This window comes from Bombina bombina, chromosome 8 (genome assembly GCF_027579735.1).
Source record: "Bombina bombina isolate aBomBom1 chromosome 8, aBomBom1.pri, whole genome shotgun sequence".
NCBI classification, from domain to species: Eukaryota; Metazoa; Chordata; class Amphibia; order Anura; family Bombinatoridae; genus Bombina; species Bombina bombina.
In genome coordinates this window covers 158,085,936-158,098,541 of record NC_069506.1, presented here as the reverse complement: position 1 = coordinate 158,098,541, position 12,606 = coordinate 158,085,936, and positions in this window count along the sequence as shown.

Sequence of the window (12,606 nt, the reverse complement as noted above, 5' to 3'; positions counted from 1 at the left end):
TTTCCCTTCCCCCCCCCCCCCCACAAAATCACTATTTTTAAAAAGGAGGTAGGGGGAAGGAGCAAAAGCGAGAAATCTTCCTTAAACACAGCATATGGATAAATATTTCCATACCCACTCTAAAAATTCTCCCCCAGCCATGGCAGGAAGGCAACGAGATAAAAAGAATAAAGCGACTCATGAAACCTCAGTTGAGGTACATACATCTGGGGGCACCCCCCAGCAGAGCCACTAGACATCCAAACCTTAGTTAGCAATATCTCAGAAGCCCTGGCTCCTAAATTTGATGGTTTAAAAATAGAAATTAAGCAAGACATTCTACTCCTAACAAATGAGGTTAAGCACTTCTCACATAGACTCGCTGAGGCTGAGCAGAGAATCTCAGATCTCGAGGACACTGATATAGCCCACAAAAATAACCTTGAGGCCATAAATACAACATTATTAAAACTCCAGAATAAAGTGGAAGATCTTGAAAATAGATCTAGAAGGAATAATTTAAGAATCATTGGTGTTCCAGAAGAGAAACAGTTTGAAAACTTAGACAAACTGCTCACAGAAACATTACCCAGACTACTGCAGCTTTCTGAGTCTTACCCTAGGATAGATATTGAGAGGGCTCATAGAATAGGGACACTTACCCCAAATAAAATCAACACGAGACCAAGACCCATAATTGCCAAGGTTTTGAACTTCCAGCATAAAGTGGCAATGCTCCAGGCCTACCGCAAACATCAACCCATACTCCTAGGCGATGCAAAAATCTTAATGTTCCAAGACTATTCGGCAGATGTCGCCGCAAAAAGAAGGGAGATTGCCCCAGTATGCTCAAGGTTTATAAGCCAAGGCGTACGGGCCACCATACTATATCCAGCAAAATTAAAAATACAAAGGGAGGGTTGCACATACTTTTATGACTCAGCTCAAGATGCAGCGAAATTTTATGAGGAAATATTTCCCTCAGGACACGATTAAAAAATGAGATTAGATACGGCTGACAATTTAGACATTCTATTTATTATAAAACTGTATAGAATAACTGGAAGCAGGAGAAGGGAGAGGAGCTGGAGTAAACCTCCCCTAGCAGTCTGCCCACATTGGGACATTGGATTTTTTCTTTCTGAAATACTTTTTGTTTTAGTGTTTTTTGTGCTGTGTTTTCTTTTGGTGGTTTTTTTTTTTCCTTCCTGTTCTATAATCTTCTTATTTTTAAATGGCTACTGATAATAAAATCAAATTCATTTCTTGGAATATTGGGGGTCTAACTTCACCTATTAAACGTAAGGCAATTTTATGTTATCTGAGGAAAAACAATGTTGATTTAGCCTTCTTGCAAGAAACCCACTTAAAAGCTGAAGAAGTGCTTAAATTGAGGACCTCTTGGGTTAAAAAAGTTCTATTTTCTTCTTCTTCTAATAGAAAGAGTGGAGTCGTGATCCTCTTGGGGAAAAAACTTTAATTTGAGATTTTACATGTAGATACAGATCAAGAAGGGAGATACATAATTGCAAAAATTAAAATAAATAAAATCCTCTATACTTTCTGTAATGTTTATGCCCCAAATGTTTTCAACCCCACCTTCTGGGACACTCTTCTACGAGACTTCACGTGCCATTCGAGGGCCCATAAATCACTATCCCGCATAGATCTTTTCTTACTTAACGATAGGCTCTCTAAGTCAAATGTCATTGCAGAAATCTTTCCAATTACTATCTCGGACCATGCCCCGATCTCTCTTTATTTTCAGCTAAACTCCATTTCTCCAAGGAACACTGGCTTTCGGTTCCCTCGTTATTTAGCTAATGATATTAAGTTCAAAAATTGGCTCATAGCCAAATTTCGTGAATTTGCGGTATTTAACCGCAAGTACATCACCAAACCTGCTGTCTTCTGGGAGACAGCTAAGGCAGTTCTGCTAGGCGATATCTTAGCATACAGCATAGCAAGGACAAAAAAATTTAAGTTAAGAGAAAAGGAACTATTAAAAGCAGTCACAAATGCTTATAATCAATTTATTTTCTCTAAATCACCTGAGAATTGGGCTAAGTATATAACTGCTTTAGCAGAAAGGGACTAATTTCTTCTTTATCAATCATCTCAAAAAGATCTTAGACTACAGGCGAAGCTGTATCGTTTTGGGAGTAAGTCTGGGAAGCTACTTGCGAACCTGGTCAGTCGAGATAGGGCCTCACCTTTAATAAATTCAATACACTTTAAAGGTAAAACCTATAAGACACCCGAGGAACTTCTTGGTGTCTTTGCAGATTATTACAATTCTATTTATGCACATAAGACCTCGGATATTAAAGAACGGGAGGAGTTTTGGGGGAGAATTGAATATCCAAAAGCTATGCGCCCCGATATTAGAGACTGAGGTATCTGCTGCAATTAAAAAGCTTGTCCTTAATAAAACTCCGGGACCGGATGCCCTCCCAAATGAATTTTATAAGATTCTCATCTCTGTAATAACACCACATCTAACGCTACTTTTTAATGATCTTTACATAAAGGGTAGCATCCCTTCTCCTGATTTTGTGGCCTCATACACTTCTCTAATTCTTAAACGTGGCAAAGATCCAGCTGAAAAAGAATCCTACAGACCCATTGCACTCCTCAACACAGATTATAAACTTTTATCAGCAATATTGGCGCAAAGGCTGCAATTCTATCTGTCTACAATTATACACAAGGATCAAGCTGGCTTCTTGAAGAATCGTAATTCTTCAGCTAAAATAAGAGAAGTGTTTCTTGCAATAGACCATTTCAGAGCAGGGGAGGGGCAGCAAGAGGTGAGTAGAATGGGCACTCCCGACCTGGCGATTATTTCAATAGACGCGGGTAAGGCATTTGACTCAGTACATTATGACCATATAGCATTCACCTTACAACAAGTTGGGCTCACGGGCCATTTTTTAAGCTTCTTTAATAACTTATACAAGAACGCCTGCACGAGGATTATAGTTAATGGCTCCTTTACACAGACTATAAAGCTGGAGAAAGGTACAAGGCAGGGCTGCCCTCTCTCCCTGCTTCTATTCGATCTAGCTATTGAACCCCTTGCAAATCAAATTCGGCAGCACATAGAGGGGATCAAGATCAACAAAAAAAATCCTGCAAACCGCACTATATGCTGATGATGTATTAATTTATATATCAAACACCTCCAGAAACATCCCAAAACTTCTTTCTATAATACAACAGTTTGGATCATTTTCTGGCTACAGCGTCAACTCCGCAAAATACGAGCTCCTTTGGATTAAACGAACCCAGGACTCATCAACATCTATCCCCTTTAATATTATTCAAGATTCCCTCAAGTATCTAGGTATTTGGATATCAGCGAACCCTGATAACTGGTATCCCATGAATATACTTCCGGTTTTGGCCAGTGTTAAGGAAACGTTAAAAAATTGTCAGAATCTTCCACTCTCGCTGTCGGGGCGCATAGCTTTGTACAAAATGTCTCTTCTCCCCAGAATTCTTTATGTTCTTCAGAACACTCCTTTGCTTCTTAGAACAAAGGATGTCACTTCATTTAATTCTGCTTTACGAGCATTTAGTTGGCAGAAGAGAAAATCAAGAATCTCGCTAACCAGACTATCTTTGTCTAGAGATCAGGGAGGACTTTCCCTCCCTGACCTTCGTTCTTATAACCAAGTTTTTCTGGCACGAATAGTGGCAGATTGGCTTACCAATAGCAACTACATTACAAATGGCGAACTAGAGAGTAATATGGTATATCCATACTCATTGGTAGCACTGATCCACTGTAATAGTAAAACAATACCCACTAAAATAAAGAAGATGAGTTCTATATTTAACCCAATCCTTATGTAGAGGAAGTTATGCCTTGGTCTTCATGTGAATGCTGAAGTTTCAAGTCATGTTCCAATAACCAATAACCCCCAGTTCCCAGCAGGGCTACAGTCTGCTTTATTCTCCAATTGGGCATCGCTAGGTTTGGTAAAACTTGAACAACTCTTAGATTTTGAGAGGAGATATATTAGGTCTTTCGACTCCCTTAAACAGGAATTCCATATTCCCAATAAAAACTTCTTTGCTTATCTGCAAGTGAGACACTTTGCTCTTAAGCAGATAGCTGATTACGGGTGGGACTGGTCGCTTGGAGAGCTAGAGAATTGGTTGATATTATTTAAAAATGGGATCACATCAATCTCTTTCATCTATCAAACTTTGACTGCTTCTAAGGGCTCTGGCACCTTGGAGAAACTTCACTGTAAATGGTCCTCAATGCTTGGACAGGACTCTTTAGATCCAGCTTTCTTTACCTTTTCAATCCAGGAGGCCTCCTGAGCCACTCTCTCAGCCACTTGGAGGGAGTCACATGTAAGGCTTCTTCACATGACTTATTTTACCCCAGAAAAAGGTTCTAAATGCAAGAATATTGGGTTTAACAAATGCCCAAAATGTTCATTTCCAGCTGCCGGCCTAATGCACATGATATGGGACTGTCCAAAAATTCATAACGTTTGGTTGAAAGTGCAATTTTGGCTTAATAACACAGTCAGGGCTCCTTCCTTCACATTCTCTCCCAGGAGGATAGTTTTCTTTGCCGACAACTTAGCTATACCACACTGCACTAGTAAAATCATAAGCATGGGGGGGGCGTGGCCAAGCACCACCGGGAGAGGACGCATATTTTATCAGCTCCAGTTAGAGATCTCATAAATCCTGACTTTTTCAGAAAACTAGCTAACAGATATAAGAAAATCTGATTCTATCACTTGCATGAGAAACTACTGATCAGGACAATACCTGGCTTTGTGGATTTTATTGAGAATATAACCTAAATCAGGCCAGTGAGGCCTACATACAAAAGATCCTCGCCGACCTCTCCCGGTGTGAAAGATACAACTACTACACAAAAGCTAGCTATCAACTACAGGACTACGATGACTCATATAAAGAGACATCAGGGGACCCTACAGGCTCTACTGCAGGGTTTGATACATCAGGCGGATGATTGCTTCTCAGACCTATCTGACACGCTGGCAGTGGTAATGGCGGGAGTGCCTTGTGAAACGTCAGATCGGTCAGTAAAAACCGACTCGCTTCTCCAGACTTTGCCTCAGTGTGGCTCAGTCCAACACCACCGGCCCCTGTGGCCCATCTATCCCGACGCTTGCACAGAGGCTGTCACTCAAACCCGGAACGCAGCTATTGCCATTAAAGGTCAGGACGACCTGAAGAAAAAGGAGGCTCCTTCTACGCAGTTGCCGGGGATCCCACAGCCCTCGGCACCACAGGCTCCTGCTACTAATACAGTCTACTTTGGACTATTACTTCGGAGCGACCAAGATCTGAGAGCGGCGGGAGCCTGGATGGCCATAGAGACCAGACTACAACAGCAGAGAGCCATATCAATAGGCGCACATACGCAAATAAAAACCATCGCAGACGGCACAGTGATTCACCGCATGGAAGACGGAGTGCACCAGACCTTGGGCTGTGGTGAAGTTAAGCAGGTCTCTGCTCCACGGTTCTGGGTTTTTTATGACCCAGTGTGGCACTCGGAGCTTGGTGTCGCAGCAGCCACTGGAGTGGGCTAGAAGATGGCCTTCTTGTGAGTTTCTGGCAGCTCAGTTCGGTTATTATGTCTGAAGAGATCAGATTGTATAGACAATACCACCAGCTGCCTTAAGACAATATGTGCACTCAATCTCAAAATATGCACACCAACAGACCCTTAATATAGTTTAAATTGGTATCTAGATACGAGTTTTAAAAGAGACACACTGCTATTCTTTACATATGGGAAAAAAAAACAAAAAAACGAACAGCTCTATTAGTCTCTCTTCTTAGTCTGTCTACACAGAGTCTGCTTAACTCGGTACCTAAGAAAGGCATGTTTAGATGCGTTTAATCATAGTATAATCCCCCTGTATATCAAGTGTTATATATATCTATATGTCATAATATACCTGGGTAAATGCTTCAATATGCATAGATTATGTAGACAAGACACTAGGTGTAAACCACTCCTGATAGGTTACTTGAGAAGACAGATGCCCCAAGCAAATGTTTTTAGGATGGCATCAAATGTTTTAATGTCTTGCAAATAATTTTGTATATGTAACCTGATTCAGACGCCAGGTTTTTACTGTTGGGGCATTTTGGTGAATGATGACCAGTTTGATAAGAGTGCCCAACATATTGTACCTCATGCTTGTTTATTAGTATACTTCGTTTTTTATATATTCCTTTAGCTGAATTAAAGTTTTCCTCCCCAGGTCTATTCTAAACTTGCAACAGGCTATAGAACTATTTGATGAAAAGTAATTATACACATGCTGCTGAATTCTCTAATACCCATATTACACTTGAACACTTGTTTATTTGAGTGGACTAGCTAAAATACTGGCTTAGCTTTTATAGAGTAATCAATATGTCATACCCAAGTTTGTTCTTTAGCCTACACTAGCCATATAGGCAGAGGCACTCACCCCCTCTTACTGCTGTTATATATTGACCTGTTTACTATTAAGACTTGTGCCTTATGAGTATAACTTATGTAAAGGCTTATGCGCACTGTCACTTCAGAGCTGTAAAAATGAACTTCATGCACAGTCAGCGTAAATCAGAGATAATATACTTCTCATGGGGGAAATTATAGCACTGTTGTTAGATTATTTAAGTTTGATTCAGTTACTGCACTACGGTCATATATTAAATACTAACATGTATTGCCACGTTTGGCACTCCATATTTATACGCAACACTACCACCTTCTATATACTATAGTATTATATGCCACCTTTCAAGGCGATATCTGAGAGGGTTATCATATAGTATAAACAGTCAGTTCACGAGCAGTTTATTACATAAAATCCTTAATATGCACTAGCTGCATTATCTAAGACTCCTACTTGCCGCAGCTCTCCCTATAATCCACATTAGACAGGGAATTGGCTGTATATGCAACTATGGTCTGGAGGTGGAGGACTAGGTATTATCCTCTATGGACTTACATTTCACATTGTCTTCCTCACGCCCCTACCTGGAAAACTTGCTACTACATTGTCCCATTTAAGAATAGGAATAGGCCAACTGCTCCTAGATTCTAACCTGTATCAAATGTGACTCTAGCGTTAATTGTTGTAAGGCAATCCTCCATGATGGTGATTGATTTGTATTTATGTAAGACTGTACTTGCCCATGCCCCTCCAAAGACCGATGTTGGGCTTAACCCTGATACGCTACCCACCAAGTTTATTATTATATATACTCCTTAGTATACTCAGTTTCAGAGTTCTTGCTATTATAATATAGATATGATGTTGATTATTGCATAATTTTGATATTCATTCCTAACGTGCACTTTTATAACCCTACGGCCTACTCTCCACTTTATCCCCCTTTAAGTATAAAATACCCATCTTCCCATAGCCCTCTTTCTCTCTCTCAGCTAATTAAGGAGCTAATACATTATATTTTATTTGTTTACCAATAGATTACTTAACTTACATGTTTAATATTAAATTGCCCTTTTATATACCCCCATTATGCTCATGCATGACTAATAATACATAGATGGATAACACGGTGTCATAGCCTACCTACTTTACTATATGGACAACACTAAGAGTCCTCACCAAGTTCCTAAAGTACTTTCATATTTATAAGGCTTCGCCCTCTGTCATGGTCCTATCTCACACATTCCACCTTAATATATACTTTGCCATATCAAGCCTATACCACCTTAACATTGTCTCCTCCTGCCTATAAAGCCTGCACTGTCTAATTACTCTTTGCTGGTTTATTGAAGTGATTAACTCACAACTCCAGCTTGTATCCTGGTGTAAGAAAGTACTCGGCTGCATTTAAACTACTTCACTTGCACACCTTGGCAAAAGCGCTGCTTGTTGTCTTCCTACCTGGCTTCCTCTGACGTCACTGCAAGCCATTCACTCCTCACACGCTGCTCAGGCCTGGCAGCGTTCCAACTTCACAGCGTGCACAGACTTCCAGCTGCTCTGACACAGCCTTCCGGATCTCAAGCACTCACAGTGCCTTCAGCTTGCAACAAGTATAGCGACACATGAGGTTATCAGGTTCCGTATAAGCTTTTACTTGTAGTGTTCTAAGTCTGCTAATCTCACTACTTCCATATTTAAGCTTGCCATAATATTGACATTCCTCTATGTGTTACACTGTATAAATCTGCCAGCAAGCTACTAGCACTACCATTACTAAATGGTTATATTAACTCCTCACCTGCAGTGTGCCATATTAAACATGCTATGAGTACTAATCAGGGTATTTTCCTTAACTAGTTACTGCTCCTGTCTTGAGAAATATATATCCTTTGTTCTGCCTCTAAAGCATTCCTGTATTCATTACTCTTTGATATTGGAAGCTTATTGAGGCAATATAAATACAGATTAGGATTATATGCTTCCTTACTAGCAAGCATATTTCCCAGTTTGTTACATTAACATATTACCACAGTTCTACTTCTAAAGTACTAAAGATAAGTAAAGAATTGTCACATAAACAAGTGATTTCTTACATAATAAACCAGCCTTAAAAAAAATAAAAAAAATAAAATAAATTTTTTTTTACTATGGAGCCATCAGATGTGGCCCCCCAGCTACATAATTTAAACCAGCGCCTGGACAACTTAACTCAGGCATTTAGAGATATACAGGTGGAAAACCAAAGTCTCAAAGCCTGTCTTAGAGAAGTGTTGGCCAATAGGAATGCTGGAAATGACCACCAGGCTGAGCCCCAGGTTTCTTACCCTGAGAAATTTACTGGTGATAGATCCACTTTTCGCCAGTTCAGAAACGCCTGCCTGTTGTTATTCGATTTAAAACCGAGAACTTATCCTACAGACAGATCCAAAGTATTAACTGTTCTCTCATACCTGCGAGGGGAACCTCGGGCCTGGGCTGACTCATTTTATGAGTCCCAGGACCCAATTCTGAATTCTTTTGATGCCTTCTTAAAGGCTTTATCCAACCTTTATGATGATCCTTATCGTCAGATTACTGCTGAAACTAAACTCAGAGGACTCAAACAGTTAAAAGCTCCAGTGGAGGAGTATATTACTCGTTTCAAGATTTGGGCCAGAGATTCGCTCTGGAATGAGGTCTCTCTCAAGAATCAGTATCGAATGGGGTTGTCAGAGGAAGTAAAGGACGAACTCTCCAGAACTGGCATACCAGATCGCCTAGAGGATTTCTATACTTTAACAACTACTATAGATCGCAGGCTCCGAGAGCGAAGGCAGGAAAAAGGTAGTTCTAGCCACCCCACACGCCGGTTGCTCCCGACTCCGCCTACTGCTACTGCTCCCCCTGACCAGCCTATGGACATTAGCTTTCTGAGAGGACCTCTCACTATGCAAGAAAAGACCAGACGCCGTAATCTCAATCTGTGTATGTATTGTGCTGGTACGCAGCATGTGGTTAAGGATTGTCCCCTGCTTCTGAAGCAAAAGCGAGGTAAGACAAAATCAAATAGTAACTGTCTTCACACAAAGTCAGCTACATCAACTTACTTTACCTTACCTTTACAATTACAGTGGGATCAGCACAGGATCAGCAGTAACGCCATCGTTGATACAGGCGCTTGTACCAATTTCATTGATGTTCATTTGGTTCATTCTAATAAAATTCCTTTTCAGTTAAAAAGCATTCCACTGCCTCTCAAAGTCATTGACGGGTCACATTTAGCTTCTGGTCCAGTGTCACATCAAACTGTCCCTCTGTTAGTCACAACTCCCTCTGGTCACACTGAAACAATTACTTTCGATATCATATCCTCTCCTATTTACCCTATTGTACTGGGCATCTCTTGGCTTCGTTTACACCAACCCACTCTGCATTGGTCCACTCTTTCTCTCTCCTTCCCCTCCTCTTACTGTTCTAACACTTGCTTCCCTAGGAAACATATTTTGATCACATCCACTCCTGTCATACCAGTTGAATATTCTGATTTTTCAAACGTTTTCGATAAAAAAGAGGCAGAGGTATTGCCTCCCCATAGGGCCTACGATTGCCCCATAGATCTGCTGCCTGGTGCAACCATACCTCATGGTCATATTTATCCCCTCTCAAGACCTGAGTTACAACACCTTAAAACTTATATTACTGAGAATTTAAAAAAAGGGTTCATCCGTCCCTCCACCTCACCTGCAGCAGCAGCTATGTTTTTTGTAAAGAACAAGGATGGGTCTTTACGCCCGATAATAGATTATCGCGAGCTGAACAAAATAACAATAAAAAACAGATACCCACTACCTCTCATCCCAGAACTGATTGAGAGGTTACGTGGCGCCACAGTGTTCACTAAACTAGATCTGAGGGGTGCCTATAACCTTGTCAGAATAAGAGCCGGGGACGAGTGGCTGACCGCATTTAGGACTAGGTATGGTCTCTATGAGTATACGGTTATGCCATTCGGTCTGTGCAATGCCCCGGCGACATTCCAGAACTTCATTAATGATATTTTTAGAGATGTCCTTGACACGTTTTTGGTTGTCTACTTAGACGACATTCTTATTTACTCACCCTCTTTGACAGAACATATACAACATGTCAGGCTTGTGTTGTCTAGACTACAAACACATAGACTCTATGTTAAATTAGAAAAATGTTTGTTTCACGTCACAGAGGTGTCTTTCTTGGGTTATCACATCAGTAAGGGTCAGATTAAGATGGAGGATAACAAAATTTCAGCCATATCATCATGGCCTATACCCTCTTCTGTGAAAGAAGTTCAAAGGTTCTTGGGCTTCGCAAATTTTTATAGACGCTTTATTCAAAACTTTGCTGCCATCACAAAACCCCTGACAAATCTGACTAAGGGAAAGACTCCATTTTGTTGGACACCTGAGGCTCAAACCGCCTTTGACCAATTAAAGCATCTCTTTACCACCTCTCCGATACTCCATCTACCAAACACAAAGTGTCAATTCGTATTAGAGGTTGATGCATCAGAATATGCCATTGGCTCCGTGTTATCCCAGAGATCCACTCCTAAGGACTCATTACATCCTGTGTCTTATTTCTCTAGGCTCCTGACACCAGCTGAGCTGAATTATCCAGTTGGTGAAAAGGAGTTGTTGGCTATTAAGTCATCCTTTGACCAATGGAGGCATTTATTGGAGGGTACGGAGCAACCTATAGTGATATTTACTGATCATAAGAATCTACAGTATCTCCAGACAAACAGAACTCTTTCTGCTCGACAGCTCCGCTGGAGCCTCTACTTCTCTCGTTTCTCCTTCCACATCGCCTACCGTCCTGGCATACGGAATGGAAAGGCAGATGCTTTATCTAGAAGGGATAAAAAGCCTGAGTCTACTCAATTTCCATCCACCATCATTCCAAAATCTTCTTTTGTAGGTCTTCTATCAAATGATCTCACAGATCTAAAAACACATCAACAACAAGACATTACTAAGACCGCTTACACGCTTACCCCTGATAATGCTGGAATCCTCTACAAGGATTCAAGGCTATATGTTCCACCCTCGCTGCGAGATCAGGCAGTGTCCATTGCCCATGATTCATTATTAGCAGGTCATATGGGTATACACAAGACACTTGACCTTCTACAGAGGTATTTTTGGTGGCCTTCTATGAGAACCACTGTTAAAGAATACATCAAACTCTGCGTTACCTGTCAAACCTGTAAGCCCTCACACCAACCACCTCTGGGTTTACTACAGAACCTCCCTATTCCCGAATTTCCGTGGACTTCTGTCTCCATGGACTTTGTAGTTGATTTGCCTAAATCTGAAGGTTACACCGTCATTTTTGTTGTTGTGGATCTCATGTCAAAGATGGCACATTTCATTCCAACCGAAACTCTACCCACTGCACAAAAATCAGCTCAGTTATTTCTTAGAGAGATTATTCGTTTACATGGAATACCCACTACAGTACTCAGCGACAGAGGCTCACAATTCACCTCAAAATTTTGGAGACATCTTTGTACCTCACTAGACATACATCAGTGTTTGACCACATCGTACCACCCACAGACCAATGGACAGTGTGAGAGAACCAACCAGTGGCTGGAGCAATTTTTACGTTGCTACTGTTCCCACAAACAAGAATCTTGGGCCACGTACCTCCCACATGCTGAGTTTGCATATAATAATACCACCAATACTTCTACGGGGTTTTCTCCCTTTTATATCAATTCAGGCTACCATCCCCGATTTCATCCATTGCCTATGACACACTCACCTTGTCCTCAGGTGAATGATCTCGTCAATTCCATTAAGCAGACTTACGTCGCCATACAGGATAACATCAAGCAAGCACAGGCCACCCAAAAGAGGTTCTATGACCTACGCCATCGCCCTCATCCTACCTACGCTGTAGGACAAAAAGTCTGGTTATCGGCAAAGAATCTGAGGATTCCAACTCCTTGCAAGAAGTTTAACAAACTTTTTGTTGGTCCTTTTTCTATCATTGCTCTTCCAAACCCGGTTACGGTGACTCTACAGCTTCCTTCCACTTACCGCATTCACCCGACATTTCATGTGTCCCTCATCAAGCCTTGCTACTCTTCTACCCCTCTATCAGCCACTTCCCTGGGTTCTCCTACCCCGGATCCTGAGTACGAGGT